Here is an 8,809-nt window from a genome sequence, read left to right on the forward strand (position 1 = left end):
AAGCAAGGCTAATTGAAATGAGTTGACTTTAAGGTAATCTGCCTGCAGGCTGTAGCCACAAACAAAACCAAGTGCATTTACCAGAAGCTCTGGAACAGACTCGACGCTCTGCACCTAAACAGACAGGGCGAACTACCACATGATTTTAACAATCAAATCTGTCACTACCACTCGATCTGCAGGAAATGCTATCTGGTATGATTGACCTCCTCCCCTCACACACCTGATCGATTAAAGACCCGTAACAAAACGTCACAGCCCAATTGTTTACATACTTCTCTATCCTCAAGTAATCACTCACATGCTCAACCAATCAGAGTTTTTGATTATAGAGGTTGGTCGAGCTAGTGTTAATTTCGTTGACTAAAACTATGACGAAATATGTTCGTCAACGACCTTTTTTTCCATGACTAAAACCAGACGATGACGAGACGGCACCGACGGCAGTAAACAATAACGAAATCAACATGCAATATCGTTGACGAAAAGTGACTAGACGAAAATGTAGTTTACTAAATAAAAACTATGCCAAAATGAGGAGACTAAATATTATCAAAGATAACGTTACATCTCTGATAGTCAGTTTTTCTCCCAGCAGTTATATTTCCGGTGCTGCGGCTGGGCAGCAGCTGTGTGTCTATGCTGCGCGCTGCGGTACATTTGAATTAAACCGGGCAGCGGCACACTGAACTGTCAGGAAGACTCGGGTCTAACTAACCTTATTTAACAGAAAATAAAATGGCAACAACAGGGCTTGGGAGCAGTGGTCGCGTTAACCGACGGAATACCCCCCCTAATTGTGGGTGATTTTAACATACACGTGTGCTGCCCTTCTGATCCTTTTCATTTGGATTTAATGGAATCCTTTAATATGACCCAATCATGTAAAAGGACAAACTCTGGACCTGGTACTTTCTTCTGGTTTTAATGTTGAAAATGTGGATCTGAATGAGGCAGGTCTATATGTATTGGACCATAAAGCCATTACGTTGAACTGCCTCCTCACACATCTGTCTTCCACAGTGCCAACATCTGTGTCTTTAACATTAACACAGTCAAAAACGTTGAAAAATGCCTTTGCCACTGCCTTCGAAAAAAATCTCCTTAAACCAAATATGGACACAAACGATCTACTGAGCACCTTCAACAGCACCTGCTCCTCCATTCTGTAGGCTACTCCATAGCACCCCCCAAAATAAAAAAAATAAAAAATTAAGCAAACTCTTAGACCTCCCTGGTTAAGCAGCACCACCAAAGAAATAAAGCAACAATGCAGAAAAGCAGAACGAATATGGAAGAAAGACCGCCTCACAGAATCATTTGAAATCTTAAACAACTAATTATGGCAATTTATCACAAAGCTGTAAAACAAGCCTGGTCCTCCTTCTTCTCTGACATTGTTCAAACAAACTACAATAACACACCAAATTCTCTTTAAAACTCTTCATTCCATTTTGAAACCTTCCTCAAACCTCCAGAAAGTGAACAATCTTTAAAACAAATGACTAACACAATTCTTACAATACAATACAATACCAAAGTTGCAGAGGAACATTATATGATCTGGCTCATCACTACAACCCTTCTGCATTTTGTACTCATTTGAAACATTCTCTCTTAGCACTGCACATTAGAGGAAACCATTCACAAACTGAAACCTGCAGATGGGCTCCATGCTGAATTCCCAAAAGAGGTTTTTAACTGGTCCCATAATTGTATCCATTTTGAATAGCTCATTATCCTCTGGTTGTCTCCCACCATGCCTTAAGCATGCAGCAGTCCATCCATTCATCAAAGATCCAAACCTAGACCTTCTGGATTCCAATTTCTAAACTACCTTTTTTAGCTAAGATTTGAGAAGGTGGTTTACACAGAGTTGATCTTCTTTTATGAATCTCAACAACATATTTGATACATTTCAATCAAGTTTTCGGACACAACAAACGGCACTTATCAAAGTCACAAATGACCTTTTTAATTTAAGCAGATTCAGGGGACTGCTCCATTTGAATCCTTTTAGATCTTAGCTCCGCATTCGAGTTGATCATGTTATCCTATTAGATCGTCTTGGAAAATGGGTAGGCATCGGGGACACTGCTCTCAAAGGGTTAAAATCCTACCTATCAGACATTTTCTGTCTCGATTGGGGATAATTCCGCCACTGCAGCGCCGCTAAACTGCGGCGTTCCCCAAGGTTCTATTCTTGGTTCATTATTATGTTCCATCTACATGCTGCCACTAGGGCATATCATACAAATACACAATATTCTATATCACTGCTATGCGGATGATACACAAATATATGTCCCTTTTTAAACTGCAGTGATAAAAGCAATGTGAACAAGCTCCTATCTGGTTTAGATCAAATAAAGTGCTAGATGGCCCAAAACTTTTTCCAGTTAAATGACAAAAAATCAGAGGTACTAATTTTTGGCCATTCTAAACCAGCCCCATCTCTGTAAATACATCTGGGCTCCCTGTCCTCAGACATACAAAATCGTGATTTTATCAGTTACGTATCATTTAAAAAAATTAAGTCCTTCATCTCCCGGTCTGATTTGGAGACAGTCAGCCAAGCTTTTATATCTTGTCTCGATTACTATAACTCCCTAAACTCTGGATTAGGCCCAAAATCAATATCTGGCCTTCAACTTGTGAAAAATGCAGCAGCAACCAAATACCAGAAGGCTGGACCCCATCACCCCTGTTTGAGTCTCTCTTCACTGTGAATCGGTCTGTTTTAGAATTTATTTAAAATGTTACTGTTTTTTTTAAAAGCTCTTAACTGTTTGGCTCCTGATTACCTCCCTGACTTGTTGGGCCCTTACGAGCCTGTGCTCAGTCTCAGATCCTCGGGAGGGGCTTTGCTGGCTGAAAGTAAATGGTGAAGGAGCATTCTCCGTCAGAGCTCCTCAGCCGATCTGAGGCTGGCAGAATCAATGATATCTTTTAAATAATTTGTTAAAAATCATTTTATTAAAGCTTTTAACTAATGATGACACCACTCTGTTTTTCTTAACATCCAGTTGGGCTGAACTCTGCTGTCCCCTGGGACCTGGGACTGGCTCAACGGCAATACAAATCACATCTGCATACGTTCCTTTGTGATTGCTATGTGAGGCCTTTGAATATCAAACTGTTTAAATAACCTTTTTTTACTATTAAATTGAATATTCTTTATTCAGTATCATTTTGTGATTTGCTACCCAAATGTTTTGTGGCAACTATATTTTTTGAAACGATACAAATAATTTGTGTATGTGTTTATTGAAAACCGAAATAAGGATAATTTCTGATTTGATCTTGAGATATACATCTTTCATCCAACAGACTAAGTTTGAACTCTTTGAGGCGGCTTTTCCTGACGAAGCTCCAGAGCAGAGGGGTGACAGATAGCAGAAACACAGAACACCTTCTAATCCCTGCTCTTCCTGCTTTGACAAGTTGTATTGGAGTACAGCCACACACACACACCTTTCCACTGTCAGTAGATGTAAACAGAGTGGAGCTGTTCCACTGGACTTCCTGTGACATTAAACAGATTTCTGGTCCACACAGTGTCTGTATCTCAGTTACAGCCTCCTCTCTGACTCCTTTGTTCTTAACCACTGTTATAAGATATGACTGTATTTGCCTGATCACCAGCTGCTTTAATGAGGGTTACTTTGACCTCGGTTCTGTCTATTTCCTTTCAGTGTCATTACACCTTTCATTTGCAATAAATTATGAAATATTACATTTCATTTGGCTGACGCTTTTATCCAAAGTGACACAATAAGTGCAAAAACCATAACGAATCAAACAGGACAACAAGAAATGTATATATATTCAGTTCAAGCAAGTCATACCATAGTAAGTGCTGTTGAAGTATAACTAGGCCTAAGCTAACTCTATAAGTGCTTTTTAAAGAGGTACAGTTGAAATGGATGCGTTTTCTAGTTTGCAACGGAACATGCTGCTGTCCTGATGTCAATAGGAACATATGCAGAGTTTCTGCTGTCCTGATTTCAATAGGAACATATACAGAGTTTCTGCTGTCCTGGGGGGTATACTACGAAGCAGGATTTTCGCTTAGCCGGCTAAATTCAGGGAAAACTCCGGCTTTCCGGTCCTACGAAGCTGGTTCTCTTTTTAGCAGGCTAGATCTCCATGGTAACTTATGCTTAGCGGCTAACCTGGTCGGGACCAGGGGGGTATACTACGAATCTAGTTCAACCTATCCTAGATATGTTTTGAGTTATCCGGTTGACTTAATCCAAAACAAAGCCGCTCTCGCTAAACTGTCCTACAATGCTGGCTATCAACTCGTTCGCTCAAGCCAGCCGTGTCCTATCTAGCTAGGTGCGCGTTCACATGAAAGGGGTGGTATCTGGAGCATTCGACCAATCACAGCGCAGCGTCATACTTCCTGAATGAAAAGTCAACTATATAATTAATCAAATATGAAGAAGTTAAACTTTAAACATCCATGACTTAAACACTTTATCCAGGATAAAAGCCACAGAGCTGCACCTGCAAGGTGAATACAGCTGGTAAAAGAAAAAATAGTTTGAATGCGTACATTAACAGGTTTATGATATCACTGCCCCGTACAAGACACGAGTGGATCTGACTTTCATTACATTTGACTTGAGTGTTTCGTCAACTTAATGTGTTGCTTAAAATAATACTTCTGCATACAGTATGTGACACTGTGAGTGTTGCACAGCCAGATACGGCTCGGCTGACTCAGATAAGGAAATATATGATACATTATGATGTGATATGAATGATAATGGGACACATCAACGTCTGCACTCACAGTGCCGCGGACTGTAGGCAACGTAATGTTACTTTGATCCAGTTACTTATGTTGTGGCCAGTGGTGTAGTGGGCGTTGGACGCGGGGGTACGCCGTACCCCCACTTATTTGGAGCATGATCTTTTTTTCAATAGTCTAATACATAAAATCATTGCCAGTGTTATTAGTTGCAAGTCTGTATTTGTTGTAATAATGAAAAAAACATAATTCATTTCACAGTAAGTAATTATAATAAAAAATAAAAACGATTTCCTTAAAAAATTATGCTTCGTGATCACGCTCGTGACCCCGCGGCGAACGAGCTCTATAATGGCAGAAAAACATTTTTTACTTTACTTCTTTTCTAAAAAGAATATCATTCACAAGAAGAAAGAGGCTAGCAGCACCGAAGCTACAAGTGAAGCTGCTACTAGCACTACATCATCAGAAGAGCCGTGGATAATGCTAGCACTAACGTTAACGTTAGCTGCGCTAGCAACGTTCCCCTGGCTAGCTCAAGCTCATCTTTCCCAGAGGTATGGACGGAGGAGATGTGGCGGAGGAAACAAGAGGCGTGTGTGTGTGTGTGTGTGTGTGTGTGGTGTGTGTGTGTGTGTGTGTGTGTGTGTGTGTGTGTGTGTGTGTGTGTGTGTGTGTGTGTGTGTGTGTGTGTGCGTGTGACTGTGTGTATGTGAGACTGTGTGTGTGTGAGACTGTGTGTGTGTGAGACTGTGTGTGAAGCAGCGCTGTCTGCTTATTTGCAATGTAGGCTTAATCAGAATAATTTCAAATCCAGATTCAATGTTCTTTGCATAAGTAGGCTATATTTTTCGTTTCGTTTATTTAATACGTTAATTTCAGGACAACTTTGGGAATTTTGTTTGTTTGTTATGAGTTTTAAATAGATTTTGAAAGTGGAGATAGAGAGAGAGAGAAGCAGCGCTGTCTGCTTAGTTGCAATACTGTAGCTTATGCAATTTAGGCCTATACATTGTTTATGTAATGTATGTATCTGTGTGTCCATGGTTTTGAGTCTGTGTGTGTGTTGAGCGCAGCGCCGTCTTCTTTTTGCAGTACAGTAACTACAGTAGGATTAAGCATACATGCCGGTTTCTGTGGACCTGTCTGCCCGTTTTGTGAGTGCACTGCGCGTGTGCGCACTTGTGTGGCATTGTTTGGACCTAATTAAAATAGCGTCCCCCAGTAAAAAAATCCCCACTACACCACTGGTTGTAGCAGATATTTAATTAAGCTTTCTTAACATAATAGTATAGTTATAATAGTCAGATTGCTCTGAAGATGGGAGGTGATGTTCTATTCATTTTCACGTTCACACAGTCGGTGATTTTGGCCGGCCGTCTTTCCTGCAACGGCAGTTTAAACTGTATTTCCTCCGAGTCCGCACACTGAGCTCTGATTGGTCAGCAGGCGTGGTGCTTTCGCTGAGTTGATCTCTTATCCTGGAACCTATCCTGCTTCGGAGCACAGACTAAGTTCCAGGATAAGTCACCATGGAGATCTAGCCCGCTAAAAAGTGAACCAGCTTCGTAGTACCGGAAATCCCAGAAGTTATCTTGCTAAACGAAAATCCTGCTTCGTAGTATACCCCCCAGGTTAGGTTGCAGGCTAAGAGCTCAACTCAGTGAAAGCACTGCCTGCTGACCAATCAGAGCTCAGTGTGCGGAGTTTAAAGCGATCAAGTCATATTACAGGAGAAAGGAAATACAGAAAAGCTGCCGTCGCAGGAAAGACGGCCGGCAAAAATCACCGACTGTGTGAACGTGAACATTAATAGAATATCACCTCCATCTTCAGAGCAATCTGACTATTATAACATTAGCGTTAAGAAAGCTTACTTAAATATCTGCCCAGGCCCGGTTCTACGGGGGTGCATAAGGGTGCATTGCACCCTCAGTTGAGTCGTTATGCACCCTCATTTAAAAATGAAAAGTGAAAAAAACCAAAAAACAATATTACATATATAATAATAATAATAATAATAATAATAATAAGAATTTAGTTGAAATAAAATAAATTGGAATTGTGGTTAAATAACATTGCTGCATTTATTTGGTCCATTTAAACGGTAAGTAACATTATTATGTCAGGTGCGTGTGACCTGTGCCGCTGCGCGTTCGTCATCTGCAAGGTTCTTACAAAGCTATCAGTGTCAGTGATGGACATCAGAAAATGGTTAAAACAACCAGCCCTTATCGCCAGCAGTAACACTGCATCTACTGCAGGTAATAACAGTTCAGATCATGGGGACATTACGTTGTCCGCGGCCACTGTCGTGGACAATAACGCCTGACTCGCCGGCTTTGCCCGCCTCGCCCACAGAGGCGGAGCAGCCGCAGCCGTCTTTGTTGCCCCAAACACCGCCACCCCTCAGCGGCCCGCAAGTGTCAGAGGACCTCGGCAAAACAGAGCCTGCCCAGGTATATTTAAAAAAGTGCCCAACTCGCCTGTAGGCTACTCATTTTGCAGCTCATGGTTTCAAAACAGAAATTGGCTGGAATATTCATGTGAAAAAGATGCCATCTTCTGCTATGCATGTAGACATTTTGGTTCAAGTAAGTCAGATGCCTTCACCACAACTGGCTACAACAACTGGCGCTATGCTCTTATAGGGTACGTGATAAGGGACTGGGAAGGCATGAATCAAGCAAAGAGCACATAGATCCATAGATCTCTTCATTTTGCTCTCAAAGTGCACCAGATTGATGCTTTTAACTTCAATATTTAAAAAAAAATCTTTCCGGGGGAACATGCCCCCGGACCCCCTTGAGGAGGTGAGGACCCTCCTAGAGGAGATGAGGACCCCCTAGGGTGTTAGGTCCACTCCCCACTTGTAAAAATAGCACTTTACCACTGCACCCTCTCTAATCTCAGATGCGCCCTGAGTCATTTTGTTCTGGAACCGGGCCTGTATCTGCCACAACATAAGTAACCGGATCAGAGTAACATTAAGTACAGTCCGCAGCATATCACTTCATAATGTATCATATATTTCCTTATCTGAGTCAGCTGAGCCGTATCTGGCCGTGCAACACTCACAGTGTCACATACTGTATGCAGAAGTATTATTTTAAGCAGCACATTAAGTTGACGAAACACTCGAGACAAATGTAATTAAAGTCAGATCGTGTTTTAGACGGGGCAGTGATATCATAAATCTGTTAATGTACGCATCCAAACACTTTTTCTGTTACCAGCTGTATTCACCTTGCAGGTGCAGCTATGTGGCTTTGATCCTGGATAAAGTGTTTAAGTCATGGATGTTTAAAGTTTAACTTCTTCATATTTGTATTAAAGTTCACTTTTCATTCAGGAAGTATGACGCTGCGCTGTTAGTACGCTTCTCCATGTTTGTGATTGGTCGAATGCTCCAAATACCACCCCTTTCATGTGAACGCGCACCTAACTAGATAGGAAACGGCTGGCTTGAGCGATCCACTTGATAACCAGCATCGTAGTACAGTTTAGCGAGAGAGCGTATGTTTTGGATTAGGCCAACCGGCTAACTCAAACATATCCAGGTTATGTTGAACCAGCTTCGTAGTATAGGCCCCCGATGTCAATAGGGAGCTCATTCCACCATTTAGGAGCCAGGACAACAAACAGGCGTGTTTTGAGGGGGACCTGGGTCCCACTCACAGTGATGGAGTAGCAAGCTGATTGGCTGACGTCGAGCAAAGTGCAAGTGTTGGGCTGCAGTCGAATAGTCCATTTAGCTTAGGAACCTTCCTAACCGAGTGAAATGACCCGGAAGTCCCTCAGTGGCAGCCATGATAAGTGCCGTTCGAATTCTCTAGAATGATAGGAAAGGAGGTTTCAAAGTTCCTTTATAACCTCCTTTAGCTTAGGAACCACTGGACCTCCCTAACCGAAAGGAGAGGAGAAAATGCTGCCCCACAATGCCTTGCAGCCGCTGCATTTGACGTCACTCAACAGTCGGCCGTTCACGGATTATGACGGAGAAATGATATCATGAAAGTTACGGTGCTTATTAAGCTTTTTAAAAACGTA

The 8,809-nt window shown here is 41.8% G+C and overlaps 1 long non-coding RNA gene across 1 annotated transcript; it reads left to right on the forward strand.

Moving 5' to 3' along the window:
• The first annotated feature begins 789 nt into the window (after positions 1-789).
• Positions 790-3,571, forward strand: LOC117562212. Its single transcript, XR_004571515.1, has 2 exons — positions 790-3,115; positions 3,331-3,571. It is a non-coding gene; the product is annotated as an uncharacterized LOC117562212 (long non-coding RNA).
• The last annotated feature ends 5,238 nt before the right edge of the window (positions 3,572-8,809 follow it).

The sequence above is a fragment of the Gymnodraco acuticeps genome, unplaced genomic scaffold (assembly GCF_902827175.1).
Source record: "Gymnodraco acuticeps unplaced genomic scaffold, fGymAcu1.1, whole genome shotgun sequence".
Taxonomy (NCBI): Eukaryota; Metazoa; Chordata; class Actinopteri; order Perciformes; family Bathydraconidae; genus Gymnodraco; species Gymnodraco acuticeps.